Source organism: Equus caballus, chromosome 7, assembly GCF_041296265.1.
Source record: "Equus caballus isolate H_3958 breed thoroughbred chromosome 7, TB-T2T, whole genome shotgun sequence".
In the NCBI taxonomy this organism is placed as follows: domain Eukaryota; kingdom Metazoa; phylum Chordata; class Mammalia; order Perissodactyla; family Equidae; genus Equus; species Equus caballus.
The window spans coordinates 52,493,065-52,520,291 of NC_091690.1; the positions used below are offsets into that span (position 1 = coordinate 52,493,065).

General features: G+C 41.2%; 1 protein-coding gene across 6 annotated transcripts in view; it reads left to right on the plus strand.

Annotated features, from left to right (window-relative positions):
* Positions 1–10,341: 10,341 nt before the first annotated feature.
* The window catches only part of LOC100059060 (zinc finger protein 846), a 34,926-nt gene continuing 18,040 nt past the window's right edge, over positions 10,342–27,227 (plus strand). The window contains exon 1 of one of the 6 annotated variants that reach the window (XM_070274122.1): positions 10,342–10,754. The gene's annotated coding sequence lies outside the window, so the exon portion shown is untranslated. Of the gene's footprint in view, positions 10,981–27,227 lie in introns of all 6 variants that reach the window. The other 5 variants (XM_070274123.1, XM_070274124.1, XM_070274120.1 and 2 more) reach the window with 5 other exon arrangements.

Here is a 27,227-nt window from a genome sequence, read left to right on the forward strand (position 1 = left end):
CACTGGCAAAATCATCTGAATCTGGGGCCAGCCCTGGTGGCCTAGTGGTTGAGTTCAGCATGCTCCACTTTGGTGACTTGGGTTTGTTTGCCAGGCACAGACCTACACCACTCATCTATCAGTGGCCATGCTGTGGTGGCGGCTCACATACGAAATAGAACAAGATTGGAAACGATGTTAGCTCAGGGCGAATCTTCCTCAGCAAAAAATAAATTTTAAAAAAATCACCTGAATCTGGATTAGTTGTTGACATTGTCGCTAGCTTTTTTTTCATATTTGGAACAATTTAAAAGCAAGGATTAAATTGTTTTTATGTTTGTAGGACTGTTAAGTTTCCCAATTTATCATAAGTCAGTTAGGCAAGTTGTGTTTTACAGGACTTTGCTATTTTCAAATTTACAGTTTCTTATGTTTTTAGCATTTGTGGCTTTTGTAATTATGTACCTTTTGTATCCCTTTTCATTCCTACTATCATTTGCTTGTGACTCTTCATTTTTCTTATATTAATTATGCCAGAATTTATTCAGCTTTGTTAATTCATTTGAAAGGAAATTGGTTTGATTAATCTACGGTATATCTGTTTTGTGTTCTATATTATAAGGCTCAGATGCTATAACAAAATATCATCGATCAAATGGCTTAAACAGAAATTCATTTTCTAGAGGCTGAATTCCAAGATCTGATGCCAGCAAGGTAGGTTCCTAGTGTTAGCTCTCTACCTGGATTGTAGATGATGCCTTCTCTCTGTCCTCACCTGGCAGAGAGAAAGCCAGCAAGCTCTCTGGTGTTGTGACCAGGGAACCAGGCAAAGGAAGGGTTACTGAGGATCTGATCCACAACTAACGTGGTCTTTGGAATGTTTTTCTGACAAGAAGAAACTATGTGATCTGTTTCGCAGAAATTTCTGTCCACATTTTGCAGATGTTGCTATCTGACAGAGAAACTCACACGTGACTCACACATCTGCTGCAAGACCACTATGAATTGGTCCAGCATCAGGCATCCTAAAGTTACCTTAACTCATTTACATCCTGAATTCTCCTCCTCTGGGAGGTTCCAAACAGCCATTTTTAGATCATGGGATGTATGTCATAACATGTATGCATGCTGTGCTTGTGCCTTAAATGAACACAGTTGTTACAAATAAACCTTGTACCCTCTGTTCCCTCATGTGTAAAGTCTCCACCAGCGCTGAGCTCAGAGAGACACTGCTGTGGGAACTCTCCCCACTGTTCTCCATTGCTTGGGCAGCAATAAAGCTTTTCTTCATCTACTTCTGCCTTGGTTGTAATTTTTGGCTCTGCACTCACCAAGCGAGAAACCCACTGAACTCAGCTACAGTGTCTCTTCTCATCAGGGCACGAATACCACCTTGGGGGGCCCATCCTCATGACATCTTCTAAACTTAATTTCCTCACAAGGCCCCATCTCCAAATGCCATCACCCTGGGGCGTAGGGATTCAAGAGATGAATCTTTGGGGGACCCCTTCAATCCACTCAATGTTCTATTTTGTTAATTTCTGTTCTTATCTTTATTTTTACTTTCATTCTAGTTTTGGTGTATTTACAGTCATGCGCCACATAACATTTCAGTCAATGACTAACCACATATATGACATAAATGGCCACATGTATATACAGGTTGTCACATAGGATTAGTACCATATAGACTGGGGGTGTAGTAGGCTATACCATCTAGTTTTGTGTAAGTATATTCTCTGATCTTCACACAAGGATGAAATCGCCTAATGATGCATTTCTCAGAGTGTATCCCCATTATTCAGAAATGCGTGACTGTATTTTGTCATTCTTTTTCTATCCCTAAAATGAAATGCATACCTCATTATTTTACAGACTTTCTCCTTAAGTATTATGTAATCATTTTAGATCTTGGCTATCTTTATATTGCTGTAGCTGAATCTGCAACAGAGTTTAATTGACTTGGTGTTTTTTATTTTTCGATTATAAATATCTGATTTCTTCTACAGTTTGTGCTTTGTCAGGTGGCTTCTTTCAAAATGTGTTTCTAAATTTTGAACATTTGATGTTTTCATTATGTTTTTGTTATTGATTGCTAATTGAATAGCATTGTGTTTAGGGAATCATATTAATTTTTGGAAATGCTTGAGATATGTTTTCTGGGCTTGTTTGTGCTCAATTTTGAGAAGGGTCCCGTGTGAGATTGAAAAGAATGTGTATTTATCCTTGTAGTGAGCAGCGCTGTCTGTGTCTATGGGTCCAGTTGTTCATTGCCTTGCTCAAGTCCTTGATGGCTGTTGAATTTTTGTTCGTCTGCACTATCTCATCCAGAGACTGGTGTATGAAAATATTCCACTCCAATGGTGGCTTTGTAAGTCTCCTTTCATCTGGTCCATTTTTGTTTGCTATATTTTGAAGGCTGTGTTATTAGGTGCATACCATTGTATAATTGTTGTAGTTCTTTGCTGAAGTGAGCCTTTCAAAAATTACCGGTAACTTTTTATGTATAAGAATGTGCATTCCAATAAAATCTATTTTGTCAGATTTTTATGAAGATATATCTTATTGTTTTCTTTTTCTCAGTCTTACTGTAACAGTTTTTAGATGTCTCCAAAAACATCATAGAGGTGAAACTTTTAAAAGCTAGATTTTTAGTAAACTTTGTATGTTGACATAAAATTAGGCATTCAGAGAGGTTGTAATAGGACATTGGTGTCCTGTATATCCTGCCCTGGGCTACCCCTAGGGTTAACATCTTAGGTGACCACAGTATAATTAGAGAAGCCCAGAAATTAACGTTGATAAAATACTATTAACTAATCAACAGACCTCATTCAAATTTCACCTTTTCTCATGCTCGTCCTTTATGTGGGCTACGATTCAATTCCAATTCTTCCATTGCATTAATCTTGATATTTATAAAATCCACACTAATAATCCTTACTATTTATGGAGGCACTTAATCCGTTTATAAATAATGTAACTGCAGTAAGTTTGGATTTCATTTATTCATCTTATTTTATGTTTCCCATTTGCCTCTTTTTTTCTTTCTTTGACTTGAACATATCAGTTGATTTAAACTTACTGTAAATTTGCAGTAATCAAAACAGTGTGTTACTGGCTTAACAACAGACATACAGATTAATGAAACTGAATTGAGAGTCCAGAAATAAGCCCTCACATATATTCTCAATTGAGTTCTGAGAAGGGTGCTAGGAGAATTCAACAGGGAAAGAAAATAATCTTTTCATCAAATGGTACTGGGAAACTGGATATCCACCTGCAAAAGAATATCATTGGGCCCTTTCCTTACACCACTTACAAAAATTAATTCAAAATGGATCGAAAACCTAAATGTAAGACCAAAAACTATAAGATTCCTAAATAAAAAATAGGAGGAAATCTTCACAACATTGCTTTTGGCAATGGCTTCTTAGCTGTGATACCTAAAGCAAAGGACACACTCAGGAAAGTGGAGACAACCATGGAGTGGGAGAAAATATTTGCAATTCACATATGTGATAAGGATTACATGCAGAATACATAAAGAACTCTTACAACTCAAGAATTAGAAGACAATCTAGTTTTTTAAATGAACAAAGGGTTTGAACGGACAGTTCTCCACAGAAAGCACAGAAATGGTCGCAAGCCTAAGAAAAGACGCTTAACATCACAATCATTAGGGAAATTAAAACTATATTCACAATGAGGTTTCAGTTCACATCACTGGATGGTTAAAACATAAAAGACAAACAATAAGTGTTAGCAAGGATGTGTAGAAATTGGAACCCTCATACATTGGTGGTCGATTGGAAATGATGCGGCCACTTTGGAAAACACTCTGACAGTTCTTCTAAATGTTAACCATATAGTTGCTACATGTCCCAGCAATTCTATTCCTGGGTATATAGCTGCAATAGTTAATTTTATGTGTTAGCTTGACTGCATCACAGAAAGTTTAGATATCTATATTATTTCTAGGTGCAACCAGAATTCCTGGGTGCAGTCAGTAGACTGAGTAAAGCAGATTTGCCCTCCCCAATGTGGATGGACATTATCCAATTTGATTTAGGGCCTGAATAGGACGAAACGGTGGAGGAAATTTGAATTCTCTTTCTCTGCCTCACTGTTGAGCAGGGATAATGTTCCCCTACTTTTCGAGCTCCTGGTTCTCAGGCCTTGAGACACGGACTGGAAGCTATGCCATTGGCTGGCTGGCTTTCAGGCCTTTGAATAGCACCACTAGGTTTCCTGGTCTCCAGCATTTTATGGTCACCCATTGTGATTATTGCATCCTTATCACCAAAAAAAAATTTTTATTCAGAAAACTTTTATATGATTTGGTTTTGTATTAGTTTTTCCACATGACTGTTTAGGACATTCACGTCAGCTGCACAGACCTGCCACTCTACCTTCTCTTGCTGTTTTGTTCTCTCTAATAAAGTCTCACGGGATGGAGGCAATGCATTGAATGAACTCAGTAAATAAAGCTGAGTTGATGAAGTTTGGTTGATTTCTTTAATCCTTAAAGCCTGTATGATAGCAGGTACAAACTTGACTAATGAGCTGTAGATGAGACAATCAATCACTGGGCAGGTTTTGGCTTGCATTCTGTCTGCAACTGCAAACAGATTATGTGGCTTTTCAGTCTCCATAGTTGCATGAGTCAATTCCTTAGAGTAAATTTCATTATATGTATTTTTATATATTTCAGTATAATATTTTATACGTATAAATGATCTTTCTGATCTTACAATACGGTCCAAGGCCATATCTTCTGTTTCTTGGGAGAAACCTTAGTGATTCAAAGCCCAATAGAAATGAAAACATGTCTGCAATAAAGATACACATGAATTTTCGTAGCAGCATTACTCATAGTCTTCATAAAGTGCAAACAACCCAAGTGTCTATCCACTGATCAACAGATAAATAAAATGCATTATATTCATACAATGGAATATCATTCAGCAATAGAAAGGAAAGATATATGCTACAATACATATGAACCTCGAAAAGCATAGCAAGCAAAAATAAACTATTGACAAAAGCTTGTATGATTTCATTTACATGAAATGTCTGAAAGTGCAAATCTATAAAGACAGAAAGTAGCCTCATGGCAGCTTAGATGTTAAATGAGTATGAAAATGGGCATGTAACAGCCAAAGGGTGCTTTTGGAGTAATGAAAAGGTTGTAAAATTGTGATGGTTGCATAACTCCTTGAACATAGTAAAAAACATGGTATCATTTTAAAAGGAGTGATTGGGTGTCATGTGAATTATTTTTCAATATAGCTGTTCCAAAACACAAACAAAAGAGAAAATCACGAGAGTAGCTACATCATTAACAGCACAAAAAGTTTGATGTCTCTGAAGCACCGAGAGCAGTAAGATGCAAGAAACCTCAGCTACCATTATATTTTTGCCACTAAATATTAAAAGTTAATTTGAAACTATTGTAACCAAAAGAGTGTGCTATGGGCATAAGTAAATACTATTGGAACAGAAGAGGCTAGAAACTGATAAACATTATATATAGGAATATATTGTTTAATTAAGGTGGAATTTCAAATCAGTAGGTCAGGCTAGTTTATCAATAAATGACAGTATGACAACTGACCATCTTACTGGAGGAAAATTAATTGCATCCAGTGCTCCACAGCACATGTCAAAATACAACTTTTTGAGGGTTAAGAATTAAAATGTAATTAAAAGTTTAAAAATTTTAGAAGAAAATTAGAAAATCTGTCTGTAATCCAGAGTTTGAAGATAATTTATAAGGCAAGGCAGGAAACACAGAAGTTACTTTTAAAAAAGACTTTCTTGTCTACATAAAAGTGAAATCCTTTGTAAGCAACAGATGAGATATTGCAATAACAAAATAGTCATCATTTCAGTAGATGCATAAAACATTTAGTAATGCACATGCACAATTCTTGGTAAAATGTGCTGGTAAGTCAGAATTTAAAAGACCTTTATTAACTCCACCAAAGGCCACACACTGAAACCCAAAGCAAACTTGATTACCAGAGAATCTTGACTCCATCCCTGAGTTGAGAATGCCTGATATCAGTGCTATTACACAATTAAGTATGGGAAGCCCTGGACCATAAGGTTTCATCAGAAAAGTACAAAAGAAATACATATTTGAAGAAGAAAAATATAAAAGTTACAGAAAAATGTTGTTACGCTGAAAACACAAAGGAATCAATCATCAGACTTTAGCATCATGTCCAATGTAAATAAAAGAAAATAAGGTGAACTCATTCTGTGAAACCAACATTACCCTGATAACAAAACTAGACAAGGACAACACAAAAAAAGAAAATTACAGGTCAATACCACTGATGAACATTGAGGCAAAAATCCTCAACAAAGTACTAGCAAATCGAACACAACAATACATTAAAAATGTCATACACCATGACCAAGAGGGATTTATTCCAGGGCTGCAGGGATGGTTCAACACGGGCAAATCAATCAATGTGATACAGCACATTAACAAAATGAAGAATAAAATCACATGATCATCTCAATCAATGCGGAGAAAGAATTTGACAAGATACAACATCCATTCATGATAAAAACTCTGAATCAAATGAGTACACAAGGAAAGTACCTCAGCATAATACAGGCCACATATGACAAACTCACAGCTAAAATCATTCTAAATGGAGAAAAACTGAAATCTATCCCTCTAAGAACAGGAAGCAGGCAAGGATGCCCGCTTCCACCACACTTATTTAAGACAGTACAGGAAGTCCTAGCCAAAGCAATCAGGCAAGAAAAAGGAATAAAAGGGATCCAAACTGGAAAGGAAGAAGTGAAAACGTCACTATTTGCAGATGACAAGATTTTATATATAGAAAACCCTAAATAATCCACGAAAAAACTTTTAGAAATAATAAATGCATACAGTAAAGTTGCAAGATCCAAAATCAACAGACAAAAATCAGTTGCGTTTCTACACACTAACAAAAAAGTAGCAGAAAGAGAAATTAAGAACACATTCCCATTTACAACTGCAAAAAAACAAATAAAATAGATAGGAATAAGCTTAACCAAAGAGGTGAAAGAACTGTACATTGAAAGCTATAAAATATTGTTGAAAAGATCGAAGAAGACACAAAGAAATGGGAAGATATTCCATGCTCTTGAATTGGAAGAATTAACATAGTTAAAATGTCCATACTTCCTAAAGCAATTTACAGATTCAGTGCAATCCCTATCAAAGTTCCAACAACATTTTTCTCAGAAATAGAGCAAAGAATCCTAAAATTTATATGGAACAACAAAAGACCCCGAATAGCCAAAGGAATCCTGAGAGAAGAGAAGAAAGCTGGAGGTATCACACTCCCTGATTTCAAAATATACTACAAAGCCATAGTAACCAAAACAGCATGGTACTGGCACAAAAACAGACACAGACTCAGTGGAACAGAAATGAGAGCCTGAAAATAAACACACACATCTATGGACAGCTACTTTTCAACTAGGGAGCCAAGAATATACAATGGAGGGGCCAGCCCAGTGGCGCAGTGGTTAAGTTTGCACGTTCCACTTTGGTGGCCCAGGGTTCACAGGTTCACATCCCGGGTGCGGACATGGCACCACTTGGCAATGCTGTGGCAGGCGTCCCACGTATAAAGTAGAGGAAGATGGGCATGGATGTTAGCTCAGGGCCAGTGTTCCTCAGCAAAAAGAGGAGGATTGGCAGCTGATGTTAGCTCAGGGCTAATGTTCCTAAAATAATAATAAAATAAAATAAGAACATACAATGAAGAAAGGAAAATCTCTTCAATAAATGGTGTTGGGAAAACCAGACAGCCATGTGCAAAAGAATGAAAGTAGACTATTATCTTGCACCGTACACAAAAATTAACTCAAAATGGATTAAAGACTTGAATATAAGACCCAAAACCATGAAACTTCTAGAAGAAAACAGGGAGTATGTTCTTCAACATCAGCTTTTGCAGCATATTTTCTGGTACCATGTCTGACCCGGCAAGGGAAACAGTAGAACAAATAAACAAATGGGACTACATCAAACGAAAATCTTCTCCACAGAAAAGGGAACCATCAACAAAATGACAACCTAACAACTGGGAGAAGATATTTGCAAACCATATATCTGATAAAGGGTTAACATCCAAAATATACAAAGAACTCATACATCTCAACAACAAAAAAACTAACAGCCCAATTAAAAAATGAGCTAGGGCCAGCTCCGTGGCCGAGTGGTTAAGTTTGTGCACTCTGCTGCGGCGGCCCAGGGTTCGGATCCTGGGCGCGGACACGGCACCGCTCGTCAGGCCACGTTGAGGCGGCGTCCCACATCCCACAACTAGGAGGACCTGCAACTAAGATATACAACTGTGTACAGGGGGGTTTGGGGAGATAAAGCAGGAAAAGAAGAAGATTGGCAACAGTTGTTAGCCCAGGTGACAATCTTTAAAAAAAAAAAAAGAAGAAGATTGGCAACAGTTGTTAGCTCAGGTGCCAATCTTTAAAAAAAAAAAAAAACAAAGGGCTAAAGATCTGAACAGACATTTCTCCAAAGTAGCTATACAGATGGGCAACAGGCACATGCAAACATGTTCAACATCATTAGCTATAAAGGAAATGCAAATCAAAACTACAATGAGGTATCATCTCATGCCTGTCAGAATGGCTTAACAGAATAATTAGCAAGACAGGAAACAACAAATTTTGGAGAGGATGTGGGGAGAAGGGAACCCTCATACACTGCTGGTGAGAGGGCAAACTGGTGCAGCCACTATGGAAAACGGTATGGAGGTTCCTCAAAAAATTAAGGATATGGGGCCCGCCCAGTGGCCCAGCAGTTAAGTGTGCATGTTCCGATTTGGCAGCCCGGGGTTCGCCGGTTCGGATCCTGGGTGTGGACATGGCAGCACTTGACAAGCCATGCTGTGGTAGGCGTCCCACATATCAAGTAGAGGAAGATGGGCATGGACGTTAGCTCAGGGCCAGTCTTCCTCAGCAAAAAGAGGAGGATTGGCAGTAGTTAGCTCAGGGCTAATCTTCCTCAAAATAAATAAATAAATAAACAAATAAGACTAGAACTACCATACAATCCAGCTATGCCACTTCTGGGTATTTATTCAAAGAACATGAAAACACGAATGCATAAAGATACATGCACCCCTATGGTCATCGCAGCATTATTCGCAATAGCCAAAACTTGGAAGCAACCTACGTGCCCATCAACGGATGAATGGCTATGGCTAAAGAAGGTGTGGTATATATATATACAATGGAATACTACTTGGCCATAAAAAGGATGAAATCTGGCCATTTGTGACAACATAGATGGACCTTGAAACAAAATATGCAAAACAAAATAAGTCAGAGGGAGAAACTCAAATATTGTCTGACCTCACTCATAAATAAAGATCAAAAGAAGAACAAACACACACATAGAGACAGAGATTGGATTGGGGATTACCAGAGGGGAAGGGGGAAGAGGAGGGTGAAAGGGGTGATTAGACACATGTATAAGGTGATGGATTGTAATTATTCTACACAGAAATCGAAATATAATGATTTACACACGAAATTTATATCATGTTATAAACCAATGTTACTGCAATAAAAAAATAAAGTTTATAAAATGCAAATAAGGTGAAGTTAAGCTTAAAAATAGAATTGCTCCCTTGGGGGCGGCCGGTGAAGCCGAGTGGTTCAGTTCGCAGGCTCTCCTTTGGTGGCCCAGGATTTCACCAGTTCAGTTCCTGGGCGCGGACACGGCACCGCTCATCCAGCTAAGCTTCTGTGGCGTCCCACTAGCACAACCAGAGGCACTCACTGCTAGAATCTACAACTATGTACTGGCGGGCTTTGAGGAGAAGAGAAGGAAAAGGATTGGCAACAGATGTTAGCTCCGGTTAGCTCAGGTGCCCACCTTTAAAAAAAACAGAATTGATCAAATGGACGAGACAGACTGCTTCACGGACTGGCAGGCATATTACAGAAGAATCTTTGTGAACGCTCTAGGAAGGTGAGGACAAGCTGGGGGAGAAGGTTTTGATGAGCACCGGGCGGCCTAAGTCCCCACCCCCAGCCTCTCAGTCTGCCATCTAACCCCGCGGGGGCCAAGTCTCCCCGGAACCCGGCACCCGCGGTTGGGCCCCACACGCGCAGGCAGCCCCGCCCACAGGCCGGCCTCCGTCCTCCGCCTGGGCTGCGGGGCCTGTTTCTGGCCCCAGGCCCGCGCCGAGCGACGCCAGGGCCCATCGGCGCCCACGCGGGGAGGACTACGAGTTCTCTGCCGGAAACGGACGGACGTGATTGGCAGCCCGAGCCCTGGGGGCTCCCCCCCACCCCACACCCCCCGCCTACTTCCAAGGCAGGAAGCGGAAGTGGCGTCACTGGTTCGCGCGGTCTTTTCGTCTCGCGACTCAGCGCCTCGTGGAGTTCTGAAGTCGGTCCTCGTGCGGTGGCCACCTCCTCGGTGCGGCCCGTGGAGGGAGTTCTCTGGGCGCACGGAGGGCGTTAAAGGACAGGTGCGGCCCGGGACCCCAGGGGCTCCGTAGAGAGGCCGGGCCTCCGCTCGTCCGCCCGGCCGCTGGGCCCCGCGCTGAGCCGGGGCGGGAAGGGCGCCGTGCGGGGCGTTGGCGTCCCCTGCGCTTCCCTGGTCAGAGCCTCCGAGTCACCTTCGAGGCTTTTCCCCAGAAGGAGAAGCAGCTCCGCTGTGCGAGTCCCGTTGCTCAGGCCCCGCGCCCTCCGGTTCTCTGGACCTGCGACCCCGCCGTGTGGCTGTGAGTCCGGGGGAAAGTGGTTCGGGGGCCTCTGCTGCTTTTCCTGGGCGACAGAACGTGTCACCGGAGGATTTGGCCTTGTCTTGGCGCGTTCTTCATTTCTGAACGTTACGGAAAATAAGATAGTTTCTTAGGTCTCTTAACCTAAAAATAGACCGCCAAATGAAAGGCAGAGAGGCGTTTATTTGTGGATCGCAGACCTGCAATTCTGGGAGCACGGATTCAGGTAGGAACCCTGATAGTGTGCGCTAGGGAGTAGAAGGGGCTTTTAAAGGAGGAGGTTTGTATTGCAAAACTGTTAATTGGCGGTAGCTCAAAAAACTAATCTTGGCTAAAGGTAATTCATCGGTGAGGCCGGCTAGTGGGAGGCCAAGTCCCTCACTGGGAGGGGCTGCAGGTTTCTTCAGGTGACTCGGTTGGAAAGTTCCTTTTCTGCTCCCTGACGACCTGCATAAGACCCATTTCCTTAATGGCTCCCAGCGCTGTTTTTAAGCCCTTAGACGTAAGTGATTCCATTATTTCACATTTCACAGCTTGCAAGGCTTTGTATATTCATTTACTAGGTGTTATACTCCCACTTAATGAATGTTTGAATGGTCAATTAGTGCTTAGTGAGAAGAGTCAACCCAAGGCTATTCTTAAGAAACTTGTAAACTGTTGGGGGAGGCAAACATCTCTCCAGGAAATAAATGTGTTATTACAAATTGATTAGAGTTCTGGAGCTCAAGTAGATATGGGGAAAGTGTTCTGTATTTGTTTGGTTATACATCTAGGCTGAGAGAGGGGAGAGCATTAAGGTTTACTCCCAGTTTTGACAGTGGAGACGTTTTATTTGGTTGCTGAAAATGCCGAAGGAGGATTCTAATCTCCGGTGTGTACCTGACAGAAAAGGTAAATGACGTCTGTTCATATGAAGTGAATCAAGAGAAAAGAGGAGAAAGTATAGGGGCCGGCCCGGTGGTGCAGCGGTTAAGTTCGCACGTTCCGCTTCTCGGCGGCCCGGGGTTCGCTGGTTCGGATCCCGGGTGCAGACATGGCACCGCTTGGCACGCCATGCTGTGGTAGGCATCCCACATATAAAGTAGAGGAAGATGGGCACGGATGTTAGCTCAGGGCCAGTCTTCCTCAGCAAAAAGAGGAGGATTGGCAGTAGTTAGCTGAGGGCTAATCTTCCTGGAAAAAAAAAAAAAAAAAGGAGAAAGTATAAATGTGTTTTAATCTTATGAACAGCAAATTCATTCAAGGAATTAATCAGAATCAGCAATTCGCTTGTGTTATTATCAACCGTAGCGAAAATATATGTTAATAAACATAGAGTGGTCTTGTAGTCCACCTGGAGGTTCCGTCTCCTACCCAGATCAGGCCTTTGATTCCCTGACCGAACATCCAGAGTAACCCCTCCTGTCTGACTTTTTATAGACACTGTTGCATCTAGGGGGCTAGAATCACTCCACAGGTAAAGGACCAGAACACTCCCCTGACCAGGCAGGTTGCCAGAAAGCACTGGAGGCTCCACGTGGCTTGGTAATATCCATGTTACCCTCTCTGTTTCCCACTTGGGTGTCCCAGTGAGCTAACCATGCCATAGTGAAACAGTTGATGAGGAGTCTGAGGATAAAGTTGGTGAGACTGTGCAGATACGGTGATTCTGTGAATGTCTTTCTTATTGGCAAGGGGCTCAGCTCGTTGCTCAGGTCCAAAGGCTTGACTAAATGTGTCCCCAGATCTCCTGTTTACTCGTTTGTCTCCAGGGATCACTGTTCTCACTTGTGCATAAGTCTGCATAAAATCAAGAGACAAAAATGAGTCTCATTTTAACAAGAGAAGTGAAACATAAAGATGTAAGGAGGATTGTAACAGATATCCTAGTGTGGATGGAGACCACCTAAAGAAAGCCAGACTTCTAGATGGGCCCTCTCCCCAAGGCTGGACTTCAGACCTTGTCAGAGAAGATATCATGGCAGCCCATCGCATGGTGAAGACGTTCACAAGGTTGCCAGAACCACAGGTAGTCAACAGTCAGTGGGCAGGCAGTAAGCAACCTCTGGGTGCAGACATGTCATTAGTGGTGGGTAGCTGGAGAGAGGGAATCAGGTGCAAAACCTGGAGCACTAACCGTCCATATAAGGAGGCTGCTGGAAACAAGTGACTGGTGTGCAGAGATGGTGAAGCTGGTGGATGAGTGCTCAGAAGACAGTGTTCCTCCCACCTTTACATTCTTAGAGTAATTAAATATGTATTTCTAAGAACTGAGATAGGGCCGGCCTCGTGGCCGAGTGGTTAAGTTCACGTGCTCTGCTTCGGCGGCCCAGGGTTTCACAGGTTCCAGTCCTGGGCGTGGACGTGGTGCCGCTCATCAGGCCATGCTGGGGCGGTGTCCCATGTACCACAGCTGGAGGGACCCACAACTAGAATGTATGTACAGCTGTGTACTGGGGGGCTTTGGGGAGAAAAAGGAAAAGTAAAATGTTAAAAAAAAAAAACAAAAAACTGAGATATATTGTTATGAACAACTATTTAGCTGTGATCTAGGTGTACGTGAAGAGTGGCGTGATGGGTCTCTGTTGATCGTCAACCAGTGGGCGCCTTCGGTGAGCAAGGCTCTCCGCCACCCTTCATACTGGCAGACGTTGGCATCCAGAAGAGACGTAGTGCTTCGCATGAAGTGCACAAAGACCTCTCCCAAACAGGCCGATCCTAATGTCAGACAGCAGTGTCAGAAAGCACTGATACAGCTACAGAGCTCATTATAAAAGCTTGTGTTTCTCCCAAATTTTAAAAATTTAAATGTATGCCCACTCAGTAGTAATTGTTGCAAATAGATAAAACTTTCTTGACATAGTTAGAAGAAGAAATAGACAAATCCACAATTCTAGTGGGAGATTTTAATAGGTTTTTCCGTATTGTTAAACTAAACAATAGAAGAAAGATTAATTGAGGTATAGTAAGGAAATGTTATGTGAAATGCCTGATGTACATATACAGAATAGTGTGTCCTGATTGAACTCAAAAATTGCTTGTCTGAGAGCACGGGGAAGGAATGAACTGGAAGGAGCAAGAAATCTTTGTAGGGGGATAGCTATATTCTGTATCTTGTTTTTGCTGGGTTTTACTATGCCTGTATGCAGTTGTCAAAGCTCATCCAGCAAATGCTTAAGCTGTGTGTATTTAACTGTACGTTAATTATATCTCAATTAGAAAATATAAGGAAAGTCAAAACATTCTATGTTGCCACTGACTAAACAGATTGGTGGGCCTGTTTAGCCCAAGGACCCCCAGTTTGAGAACCCTGGTAATAAGGACAATTAGACTGTGAGGCTAGACGCACAATTTTTGTGACCATATGTGTTTCTGGGTTGTAGTCATCTGAAATGTAGAATAAGGACTGTGGGGTTGTGAGGGTGATATTGGTTCAAAGATAATGAACTCTGGAACTGTCAGTGGTTGACACCATTCAAAGACCATTTGGTAGATTAGCATTTGGCCATTGGTCTGTCTTTGATTTATTAAAGTTAAGGTTTCTTTTTTAATTGAGGTCACACTGGTTTATAATGTATCCGTTTCAGGTTTACATCATTATATTTTGACTTTTGTACAGACCTCATTCTGTTCGCCGCCAAAAGTCTAGTTGCCATCCAACACCTTCCACGTGTGCCTCTTACTCCTTTTGCCCTCCCTCCACCCACTTTCCCTCCAGTATCCACCAGTCCATTCTCTGAGTGTGTGTGTTTCTTTGTTTATCTTCCACATATAAGTGAAGTCATATGGTGACTGTCTTTCCATCTGACTGACTTCACTTAGTATAATACCCTCAAGGTCCTTCCACCTGCTCACAAATGGCAAGATACTGCCTTTTTATGGCTGAGTAGCATTCCATTCTATATATATCACATCATCTTTATTCATTCATCCCACTGATGGGCACTTGTGTTGCTTCCTAGTCTTGGCTATTGTGATTAATGCTGCGATGAATATAGGTGTGCGTGTGTCTTTTTGAATTAGTGATTTCATGCTCTTTGGGTAAATACCCAGTAGTGGAATAGCTGGATCATATGGTATTTCTATTCTTTCTTTGCTTTCCTTTCCTCCCTGCCTCCCTCCCCCCCTCCCCTCCCTCCCCTTCCTCCCCTCCCTCCCCTCCCTCCCCTCCCTCCCCTGCCTCCCCCCTCCCCTCCCTCCCCTCCCTCCCCTCCCTCCCCTCCCTCCCCTTCCTCCCCTTCCCTCCCTCCCCTTCCTTCTTTCCTTTCTTTCTGTTTTTTGAGGAAGATTAGCCCTGAGCTGACTGCTACCAATCCTCCTCTTTTCGCTGAGGAAGACTGGCCCTGAGCTAACATCCGTGCCCATCTTCCTCTACTTTATATGTGGGATGCCTACCACAGCATGGCGTGCCAAGCGGTGCCATGTCCGCACCCGGGATCCAAACCAGCGAACCCCAAGCTGCCGAAGCAGAACGTGCACACTTAACTGCTGCACCACTGGGCCAGCCCTTCTATTCTTTATTTTTTGAGAACTCTCCATATGGTTTTCCATAGAGTTTGTACTTGTTTGCAATCCCGCCAACAGTGCAGGAGGGTTTCCTTTTCTCTGCATCCTCTCCAACACTTATTATTTCTTGTCTTGTTAGTGATACCCATTCTATTGGGCATGAGGTGATATGTCATTGTAGTTTTGATTTGCATTTCCCTGATAACTAGTGATGTTGAACATCTTTTCATATGCCTGTTGGCCATCTGGATATCTTCTTTGGAAAAATATCTATGCATAGCCTCTTCGCGTCTTTTGATTGGGTGGTTTGGTTTTTTTTGTTTACTTGTAGGAGTTTTATGAATACATTTGCAATATTAACCTCTTATCAGATATGTGGTTTGCACATATCATCTCCCAGTTGCCAGTTTGTCCTTTTGTTTTGTGGATGGCTTCTTTTGCCAAAGAGAAGCTTTCCAGTCTGATGTCGTCCCACTTGTTTGTTTTCACTTTTGATTCCCTTGCCTGAGACATGATATTCAAAGTAATACTTCTAAGACATATCAAAGAGCGGACTGCCAGTGTTTTTCTCTAGGAATTTTCTGGTTTCAGGTCTTACATTCAAGTTTGTAACGCATTTTGAGTTAATTTTTGTGTATGGTATAAGACAGTGGTCTGCTTTCACTCTTTTGTGTGTGGCCGTCCAGCTTTTCCAACTCCATTTATTGAAGAGACTTTCTTTTCTCTATTGTATGTTCTTGGCTCCTTTGTTGAAGATTAGCTGTCTGTAGACGTGTGGGTTTATTTGTGGGCTCTCAATTGTGTTCCATTGAGCTGTGTGTCTGGTTTTCTGCCACTGCCATACTGTCTTGATTGCTCTAGCTTTCTGGTCTATTTTGAATTTAGGGTGTGTAATAACTCCACCTTTCTTCTTTTTTCTCAGCATTGCTCTGGCTATTTGGGGTCATCTGTTGTTCCATGTAAATTTTAACGTTCTTTGTTCTGTTTCCATGAAGAATGTCATTGGAATTCTGATTGGGATTGCATTGAATCTGTCAATTGCTGTAGGTACAATGGACATTTTAACTATGTTAATTTTTTCTGTGTGTCTTTTCTGTGTATTTATCACCTTGCTGCAAGCTTTCTATACCTTTGTCACATGTTCAGATAGAAGAACGTCTTTCAGCATTTCTTTGAGGCAGGTCTAGTGGTGAACTCCCTCAGCTTTTGTCCCTCTGGGATAGCCATTATTTCTCCTTCGTATGTGAAGGATAACCTTGCTGGATAGAATATTCTTGGCTGACAGTGTTTATTCTTGAATATTTTGAGTATATCGTTTCACTCTTTCTTAAGCCTGTCGAGCTTCTGCTGAGAAATCCCCTGCTAACCTACTGGGGATTCCTTTGTAAGTTATTTTCTCCTCTATGGCCACCCTTAATGTTCTTTCTTTCTAATTGACTTTTGATACTTTTAGTATAATGTGTCTTGGAGGAGGTCTTTTTGCGTTGAGATAATTAAGTGTTCTCTTAGCTTCATGACCATGTAGATCCAGTTCCTTCCCCGGGGTTTGGGAATGTCTCAGCTCTTATTTCTTTAAATAAGCTCTCTGCTCCCTTCTCCCTCTCTCCTCCTTTTGGGATACCCATTATCCTTATTTTGCTTTTCCCAACTGAGTCAAATATTTCTTGTATGATCTGTCCATTTTAAGAATATCTTTATTCTCTCTCCTCTCCCCCCAGAATCTTTTCTGGATTTCTATCTTAGAGCTCAGTAACTCTCTCCTCCATATGGTCTGCTCTATTTCCAATGCTTTCTCCTTTATTCTCAATCTTATTTATTGTGTTCTTCACTGCCGGTTTTCCAAGTTCATTTTTTTTTTAGAGTTTCAATCTCTTTGTTGAAGCACTCCTTTTGTTCATTAGTTTTATTCCTGTGGTCAGTGAACTGTCTTCCTGTGTTTTCTTTTAACCCATTGAGTGTCTTTAGGACAGCTATTTTGAATTCTTTGTCATTCGTTCACAGTTTTCTGTGAGTGCAAGTTAGGTTTCTTGAAAAGTGTCATTTTCTTTTTATGGTACTGAGTTCCTGTAGTTTTCACAGTGCTTGATGAGTTGTTCCCCTGCTGGCACATTTGGGTACCAAAAAGCTTTCTTACTTAGATAAGTCTTTGTTTATTTTGATTCTGAGCTACTTCTGGTTGTATTCGAGAGCCTTCCACCCTCTGCTATCTGTCAGGAATTTTCAGTGCCCACCTTGTGCTGCTGTTGACTCTGAGGTTGCTGGTACCTTGTCGCTTATGATACTGGTGTAATTGTGGCTGTCACCCCCAAGGTCGCTTGTACTGTAAGGTCGTCTGCTACTTCTGGGGTTGCCTAGGTCGTGGGTTCTGCCACTGTGGTGGGGGTAATGGGAAAAGTGGGGTGGGAGCCAGGGTCATGGCAACCTCTGTGACATCTGGGTGTCTGCAGGCACCCCTGCTATGGTCGGGGCCTGAAGTTGCAAGGGCTTCTGAAGCTGGAGGGCACCAGGGTTATGGGCCCTGTTGTTGCCGTTGCCTGGCTCTCTGCATGCTCTCCATGGGCTCATGCACCGCTGCCACATGTGCCCTCTGCACTGTTACTCCCGGGTTCTCTGAGAATACTGGACAAGTCTTGCTGGGGGTGTTCAGTTTGTGGGTATTGCTGCTGCTGCCGAGTGGGACAGGGTTATTGGTGACGCTAGCACCGCCACTGCCCCAAGGGCATGGTTACCTAAGTCATGAGCACCACTGTGACTCCCTGAGTCTCTGTTTCTGGTGCCTACGCAGCTCCTGAACTCAGGTTACTGGTACTGCAACTGCTGCCTGGGTCCCCAGGTGTTGTGTGCAACACTTGTTGCTGGCAGGCGTCTTCCTGGGGGCACTGCTTTTGGGGTCTAAATCAAAGGCACCACTGTGGCTCTTACGGCCTCTGGTCTCAGGTGCTGGTGGGAATCCTGGAATCTCAGGTTACGGGCTACACCACTGCTGGTTGGCAGGGTCTTGGATTCAGCCCTTGCTGCTGGCAGGAGCAGTGTCAGATGGGGCTGCCACCAGGGTAGTGGGAGGGGGCTCATTTACAGGTATCATCCTGGGGCCTACAGGAGCATGCACTGCCTGGATTCCTGGGGCTTCTTTTCATGAGTGTCACCTCAGTTCCAGGGGCCTCTAGCTCCAGCTGTGGCCATAATTCCTGGAACTTCAGTCTTGGAGGCTGCTGCAACTGCTTCTCTGGTTCCACCACATCCAGGAAGTCCAGTCAGTCCACCTTCAGATGTATAGATGTGTGAATTTTTCTGGCATTCTAGTGTGCTGTGCACAGAGTACTTTGTTGGTCTACAGATGTCTGTCCTACTGCTCGTATCTTAGAGGAGAGAGACAGAGGGAACAACTCACTCTGCCATGATTCTGACATCACTCCAAAGGTTCTCGATTTTTAGCACAAAGAAATTAATCTTCAAATAAGGAATGTGAAAAGGCAGTTAAACATGAAGAAAGTCTGTGGAAGAAGTGAGTAAATATAAAAGCCATGTGGCTAGAAAATGGAACTGATAAGTAAAATGAAAAGGTAGTTGTCTGAAAAGAAACATAAAATAGACAAATGTTGGGCAAAGTATGATATGGCATGACCCCTTTCCCAAGGCAAGGCAAGGACACAGACCTACTAATCTGAGTGTTTCCAACCAAGACCTGTGGGGGCTTCCCTGTCCTTGAATGTATTCTGAGTTTCTTTTGGAAAAACATTGACACTTCTTATCTTTTAGAGTCAGATGTGGAAGACCTAATGATTATTTCCCCTTCCCTTCCCTCCCTCCCATCCTTTATTTTCTCACCTGCTGAATCATTTTTATCAGTTATGAATTGGCATGTTACTTATTGCTTTATTGTCTATATTGTCCAATAAAGTGTTGCCTAGGACATTTTCTGTATAAGTTAGTGCTCTCAACTGAGTGCCTGATAGAGAGAAATAAGTTCATTATTCTCTGTGGGAATAAAAGAATAAGGCAGCAGTAAGAACTTAAAAGGATGCCCAGAGCTTCAGACTTCTCCAGTATCCATTAAGGGAAGCTCAAGAATATTGACCATATAAATCATTTTACTTTGCGTCATATCCCCGGTGGCAATCTTAACCACTGCTGTACAGTAGAATGTGTAAATCATGTTTATAAGGGAAATATTCACTTAAGCATGTAAGTAATATAAAAACACTGTGATATTTTACATTTTTTGCACATTTGAAGACTTCTAAATTCTCTGCGTACTAAATTTTTATCAGATGTGCTTGAGTTATCTTTAGAAAACACAAAATTTAAAGTTGAAAGACTATAGGGGCCGGCCCAGTGGCGCAGTGGTTAAGTGTGCACGTTCCACTTCTCAGTGGCCCAGGGTTCACCGGTTCGGATCCCGGGTACTGACATGGCACTGCTTGGCACGCCATGCTGTGGCAGGCGTCCCACATATAAAGTAGAGGAAGATGGGCATGGATGTTAGCTCAGGGCCAGGCTTCCTCAGCAAAAAAAGGAGGACTGGCAGTAGTTAGCTCAGGGCTAATCTTCCTCAAAATAAATAAATAAATAAATAAATAAATAAGTAAATAAGTAAATAAGTAAATAAATAAATAAATTCTCAATCAACCTGAAATTGATTTTTGTTTGTGACAAAGCATGACAAGCTTATTGACGTAGTTTCAGATTCCACATTGCAACGAATCTGTGAGAAATGACCACTTGTTACTTTTGGTGCAGTATCAAAGAACATTATCCACAATTATCTGAAGAGGCTGTAACAATACCCCTTTTCCATCTATGTATCTGTGCGAAGCTGAATTTCTTCATATACTTCAGTCACAACAACAGGTTGATTAAAAGCCAATATGAGAATCCAGCTGTTATATGTTAAGCAGTCACTAAAGAGATATGCGAAAATGTAAAATAATACCACTCTTTTCTCTAAATTTTTTGTTTTGGCAAATATACTTATTTTTTAAAAATAAAAATATTTATGTGGCCAGCCTGGTGAGGCAGCGGTTAAGTTCGGACATTCTGCTTCAGCGGCCCAGGGTTCACTGGTTCGGATCCCGGGTGTGAGATAGCACCGCTTGGGAAGCCGTGCTGTGGTAGGTGTCCCACACATAAAGTAGAGGAAGATGGGCACGGATGTGAGCTCAGGGCCAGTCTTCCTCAGCAAAAAGAGGAGGATTGGTGGCAGATGTTAGCTCAGGGCTAACATTCCTCCAAAAAAAAAAAAAAATTTATGTTTACATGTAATGGTTTGTTATTTCTAACAGATGAGTAAATAACAAATATTTTTTAAAACTCAGTTTTAACATCACTATTGAAGTTTAACATTGTTTTAAAAGACCTGGGCAGAGCCTTAAGACATTTTACAGAAATGAGACAAATTTATTTCAGAAGAATGGGTAAAGAGATAAAGACAAGACTGCCTAAGAATCACCTGAAACTATTAAAATTCATAAATAAATAAATTTAATTAGTAAAGTAGAAGAATATTATATAAAAATACAAAATGGTTTTTCTATTACCTACTATCATCAGTTGGATATGTTAAAAATAACAGAAAAGAATTTCATATGTTGAGATATAAAATTAGACTTGAAAAATTAAAAAAGTTTCTGAGGATTAATCAGGGAAAATATATTAAAATAATACTGAAACACTATTTTCCTCCCCTCAGGATGGCAAATATTTTTAAAGTTCAATGATAAGCAAGCATGTGGGAAAACTGATACTTTATTACACAGATAGGAGTGAGTATAAATGGTAACAACCAGTTTGGAAGAGAAATAAATGTATTTATAAAAACAAAAATCAGGCCTGCCCTGTGGCCGAGTGGTTAAGTTCGTGCGCTCCGCTGCGGTGGCCCAGGGTTTCAATGGTTCGGATCCTGGGTGCAGACATGGCACTGCTCATCATGCCATGCTGAGGTGGCATTCCACATGACACAACCAGAGGCACTCACAACTAGAATATGCAACTACGTTCTGGGGGTTTTGGGGCAAAAAAGCAAAAAAAAAAAAAAATATTGGCAACAGTTGTTAGCTCAGGCACCAATCTTAAAAAAAAATCAGCATACCCAGTTGCCTAGCAATTCCCCTCTTGATACCTAGTCTAGAAACATATACCACAAGAACCACAAGGATATCTATCTATCCATCCATCCATCCATCTGTCCGTCCATCCATCCATCCATCTACTAGATAAGGCAACGCTAGCTGCTGAAACAGATAAGGCCTGAAGTCCAGTGGTAGCACTAAACGTGGTGAGATGTGAACAAATTGTAAACCTATTTTGTGTATTCTTTATATATTCTGAATGTAGAATTGACAGACTTGTGGTAGATTACATGTGGGCTATGAGAGGAAAAAAAAGCATGAAAGACGATGCTAAGGATTTTGGCTTGAGCAACTGCAATAATGGAATTGTCATTTATTGAAATGGGATAAGACTGGGTAGGAGTGGGTATTGGGAGAAATCACGAATTTAGTTTTGGGCATCTCAAAATTAACACAATTCTCACAGTAGTGGAGATATCAAGCAGGCATTTTAGACACATGCCAAAGGTTGAACAGTACCCCAAATTAATCATAATAGAATTTTAAAAACTTTATTTTGAAATAATTTTAGACTCAATGGTATTGGTTTGCCGTCTCCTTGGGAGCTTCTTGGGTGTAATCTAAAACCAGCCCCCACACTCAGAGGGCAAGAAGAGACCAAAGAAAGAGAGAAACCACTCCAGACTGGGAGGTGGCAGTTCTAATGAGTAAGGGAACTTACTTACGAGGCTCGTCTGGGCGGCTGCAAGATGAGTAGTTTTCTGCACCTGCCCAGCAAATCTTAAAAGTTTATACAGAGGCCTTAACTGAGTTCCGTCACGCATACACCATCTAGATAGTCTCAGCACCACATTTCTATCTCAAGGCTGAATTTGGGGCAGTTTCTGGAAACAGGGAAGGCAAGCAGAATGCATACTCCAAGGACAGGGGACGAAGTGGGGAGCCTCCGATTGTCTGGGTCCAGCTGAGTATCAACTGGCAGTCACACCTTCTTGATGACCTCCTGTGACAGAGAGAAATTACAAAATTAGTACACCCAGCTTCCCTTAATGACAACGTCTCACATAACCATCATCCAGTGATCAAAACCAAGAAGTTGACATTGGCATTATGTTATTAAACTACAGACCTTATTAAGATTTTACCAGTAGAATAATTTTTATTTAATAATTCTGCTAAATAATTCATATAATTGAGGATACAGGGGCAAAATGATTTCCATTTAATCCAGAACAAGGCAGGGTTGCCCATATAGTCATGCTTATTCAATGCTACTTTCTAGATTCGGGAGTCTTAGAAATAATCTGTATAAATAGTGGAAAAGAAGAGACAAGATTATTTCTATCTTTAGTTTTATGTATAGAAACACAAAACATTCTGTTTTAAAACTATGAGTATTCATTTAATTTTCCCAGGTTACACTAGACACAAGACAACACCCCTACACCACACCGTGGCCCACGTACACACATAAGCTCAGGTAGGAACAGAAATGGGGAAAACTTCTGTTCTCAAGAGCGAGAACAGATTTTAAAAATTAGATATAAATATAACAAGAAAGGGACAAGACCTACACGAAGAAATCCTATTCAAATCAATGAAAGAAGCTGTGAACAAATGGAAAAAATTACTGGGTGAGAAGATTTAATGTAAAGAAAGAAAAACCAGTCCTCTCAAGATTAACACAGAAAGGTAAAACAATAAAAAATGACATGATTTCAAATTTTACATGAGGAATAAACGCCAGAGAACAGCCAAGAATCTATTGAAACAAAAGAAAATGAAGAGAGATTTGCCTTGATGGTGTTCTATAGCCCAAGGGTGAAGCAAGATGACTCTGAAACTAGACTACCTGAGACTGAATTAAGGCTTAAACTCTCTGTGCAAAAGCTTCTTTTTTTTCAATTGCAACCTGAGGATGAGAATAGTACCAGTTTGCAGAGTAGCTCTGAGGGTAAATAATTTAATAGAGAAAACTCTCAAAAAACATTAGTCATCCCTATTACCGTTATAAACACATATTAAAACTTATAAAATGACTGCAATCAAAACAATATTGTATTAGGGGCTGGCCCAGTGGCGCAGCGGTGGTTGGCCCTCAGCTAACATCTGCCAATCTTCCTCTTTTTGCTGAGGGAGACTGGCCCTGAGCTCACATCCATGCCCATCTTCCTCTACTTTATATGTGGGATGCTTACCACAGTGTGGCTTGCCAAGCGGTGCCATGTCCGCACCTGGGATCCGAACCAGTGAACCCTGGCTGCCGAAGGGGAACATGCACACTTAACTGCTGCGCCACTGGGCTGGCCCCTCATTCTTTTTTCATAGTTTCTTTTAGTTTGTTCTTCTATTACCTGCATTTCCTATAAATTGGAAGCTAGATCTAGAGTGGTGGTTTTCACTGGGGGCGATTTTGCTCCAGGGGGAAATTTCGCAATGCCTGGACATTGGTTTCTGGTTCTCATAACTGGGCTTCTGGCATTTAGTGCACAGAGGTCAGGGAAGTGGCTAAGCATTCTACAATGCACAGGTCACCACCCCCAAAACAAAGAATTGGCTGGCCCGAAACGTCAACTGTGTTGAAGCTGAGAAGCCCTGGCCTAGAGCAGAACGTCTGTGATGATGGAGATCTTCTATATCTGTACTGTTCAATGTGGTAGCCTAGAGCTACCTGTGGCTATTCAAATGTGGTGAGTGTGACTGAGAAACTGAATTTTCAATTTTGATTAATTTAAATAGTCACATGTGGGTAGTGGCTAGGTTATTGGACAGTGTGGGTTACAGGTTTAACCAAATTCAGGGTAAACATCGTTTCAAGACAGCAAGGGAGGAAGAAAAGAACTACAAAACAGCCAGAAAACAGTTGATAAATGCCATCAGTAGGTCCTTACCTATTTATAATTACTTTAAATGTAAATGGGTTAAAGTCTGATCAAAAGGCACAGACTGGCTGAATTGATAAAAAACAAGACACAACTATATGCTGTCCACAAGGGGCTCATCTCAGCTTTAAGGATACACATGTGCTCAAACTGAAGGAAGGGAAGAAGATATTTCACGCAAATGGAAACCAAAAGATTGCAGGAGTAGCAATACTTCTATCAGAAAAAACAGACTTTAAGTCAACAATTGTAACAAGAGACAAAGAAGGTCACCACACAATGATAAAGGGGTCGATTCACCAAGAGGGTATAACAATTGTAAACATATATGCACCCAACATCAGAGCACTGAAATATATTTAGCAAATACCAAACACTGAAGGGAGAGATAGACAACAAAACAATAATAGTGAGAGACTCTAACACCTCACTTTCAACAATGGATAGATCATCTAGACAAAAAGTCAATAAAGAAACTTTGGACTTGAACCATACTTTAGACCAAATGGATTTAACAAATATATACAGAACATTTCATCCAATGGCAGCAGAATACACATTTTTCTCAAGCACACATGGAATATTCTCCAGGAAAGATCATATGTTAGGTCACAAAATAAGTCTTATGAAATTCAAGAAGATAGAAATCATACCATATATCTTTTCTGACCCCAAAGATATGAAACTAGAAATCAACAGGAAGAAAGCTGGAAAATTCACAAATACGTAGAAATTAAACAACCCGCTCCTGAACAACCAATGGGTCAAAGAAGAAATCAAAAGGGAAATAAAACAATCTCTTTTTTCTGGTAATCAATTTGTCTACTGTAGAAAACAAAGACAAGCAAAAACAGAGGAAAAACCCCCGAATTCCATCAACTACATAATACCATTATTTATCATTTTCCTATGCACATATTTTTCAATAAAATAAGATATTATGTTTTGTAATTTGCTTTTGAAACACAATCAGCTTTCCATGTATTTAATTTTTTTTTTTGAGGAAGATTAGCCCTGAGCTAACATCTGCACCAATCCTCCTCTTTTTGCTGAGGAATATCACCCCTGAGCTAATATCCATACCCATCTTTCTCTACTTTATATGTGGGATGCCTGCCACAGCATGGCTTGACAGGCGGTGCCATGTCCGCACCCAGGATCCGAACCGGTGAACCCCAGGCCACTGAAGGGGAATGTGCGTACTTAACCGCTGTGCCACCGGGCCGGCCCCTATTTAAATATTTTTTATGACATCCTCTTAGTAATTGCATGGTATTGCTTCACATGTGTAAGCTAAATTTTAACCCATGCTGTGTTTTAGAGACACATTTCCAATATTTCTTGCTATTGTTACTGAAGTCAGTATCCTTGTAGTTAAATTTTTTACCTATCTATTATATTTTTTCCATAAGATAAATACCTAAAAGTGGCATTGCTGAGTCAAAGATATTCACATTTGAGGATTTTTAATTTGAATTGCCAAGTATATCTCCAAAAAGTAGAACTCTATATTGCAATCAGAAGTATAACACCTGATAATAACAAACCCTATCATTACTGTATGTAAAAAAAAATCTTGAAACAAATAATCTTGAAAAACAACATAGCAAAACTTATGGGATGCTACAAAAGCAGTTATGAGAGGGAAGTTTATAGCAATAAATGCCTTCATTAAGAAAAAAGGAAGATCTCAAATCAATAACCTGATTTTATACCTCAAGATACTAGAAAAAGAAGAACAAATCAAGCCCAAAGTTAGCAGAAGGAAGGAGATATGAAAGATCAGAGCAGAAATAAGTGAAATAGAGAATAGGAAAACAATAGAAAAGATCAATGAAATTAAGAGTCGGTTTTCTGAAAAAATAAAAACCTTTAGCTAGACTTACCAGGAAAAAGACACAGGATTCAAATAGATAAAATTATAAATGAAAGAGGAGACAGTACAACTGATACCACAGAAATACAAAGGGTTGGAAGAGATTAATATGAACAATAATATGCCAACAAATTGGACAACCCAGAGGAAAAGGTTAAATTCTTAGCAACATACAACCTACCAACACTGAATCATGAAGAAATAGAAATTCTGAACAGACAAATAATGAATAAGCAGATTGAATCAGTAACTAAAACCCTCCCAACGAAGAAAAGCCCAGGACCAGATGGCTTCACAAGTGAAGTCTACCGAACATTTAAAGAATTAAAAATAAATTTGTTATGGGGTTGGTCCCGTGTGGCTGAGTGGTTAAGTTCATGCACTCCATTTTGGCGGCCCAGGGTTTCGCTGGTTCGAATACTGGGCGCAGACACGGCACCACTCATCAAGCTATGCTGAGGTGGCATCCCACATGCCACAGCTAGAGGGACCCACAGCTAAGAATATACAACTGTGTACTGGGGGGCTTTGGGGAGGAAAAGGAAAGATAAAATCTTTAAAAAAAAAAAAAAAAAGAAAGAAAGAAAGAAAGAAAGAAGAATTAACATCTGTTCTTCCCAAACTCTTCCAAAAAAGTGAAGAGGCAATACTTCCAAATTCCTGTTATGGGGCCAGCACTGTCCCAATCCCAAAGTCAAAAGAGCGCCCAATAGCAGAGGTCAAAGTGCAATCGCACCAGCAGGCAATGGTGTCTTCCAGGCCCCCTCTGCCACCTAGTGAATCCAGTTGGTAAGCCAACAACTGTCCTGTGGCATCTCTTTCTCATTTGGGACCCAACAATTCTGCTCACTGTCCAGTGGTTTTAATCATACTACCTTGGGTGAGGTATGGTAAAGGGAGATGCAGATCGAGAGGGAAACCAGAAAGAGTTTTACACTGTTGTTATATTCACATTTCCCTGGGGGAAAACACAGCACTCCATGCAGGGTCACTTGGTGTAAGCACTGAGGCTGGTCACAAGGCGGAGGAAGGGAGTGCAGCTGTGGGCAAGCACCATTGCTGTGGTTCCCATGGGAAGGAAGGGGCATGACAGAGTCAGCAGGCTTAGGACTGCCCAGCTATATTAGAAAGTGGTTCCTCCATGACATTTATGTTAAGAGTG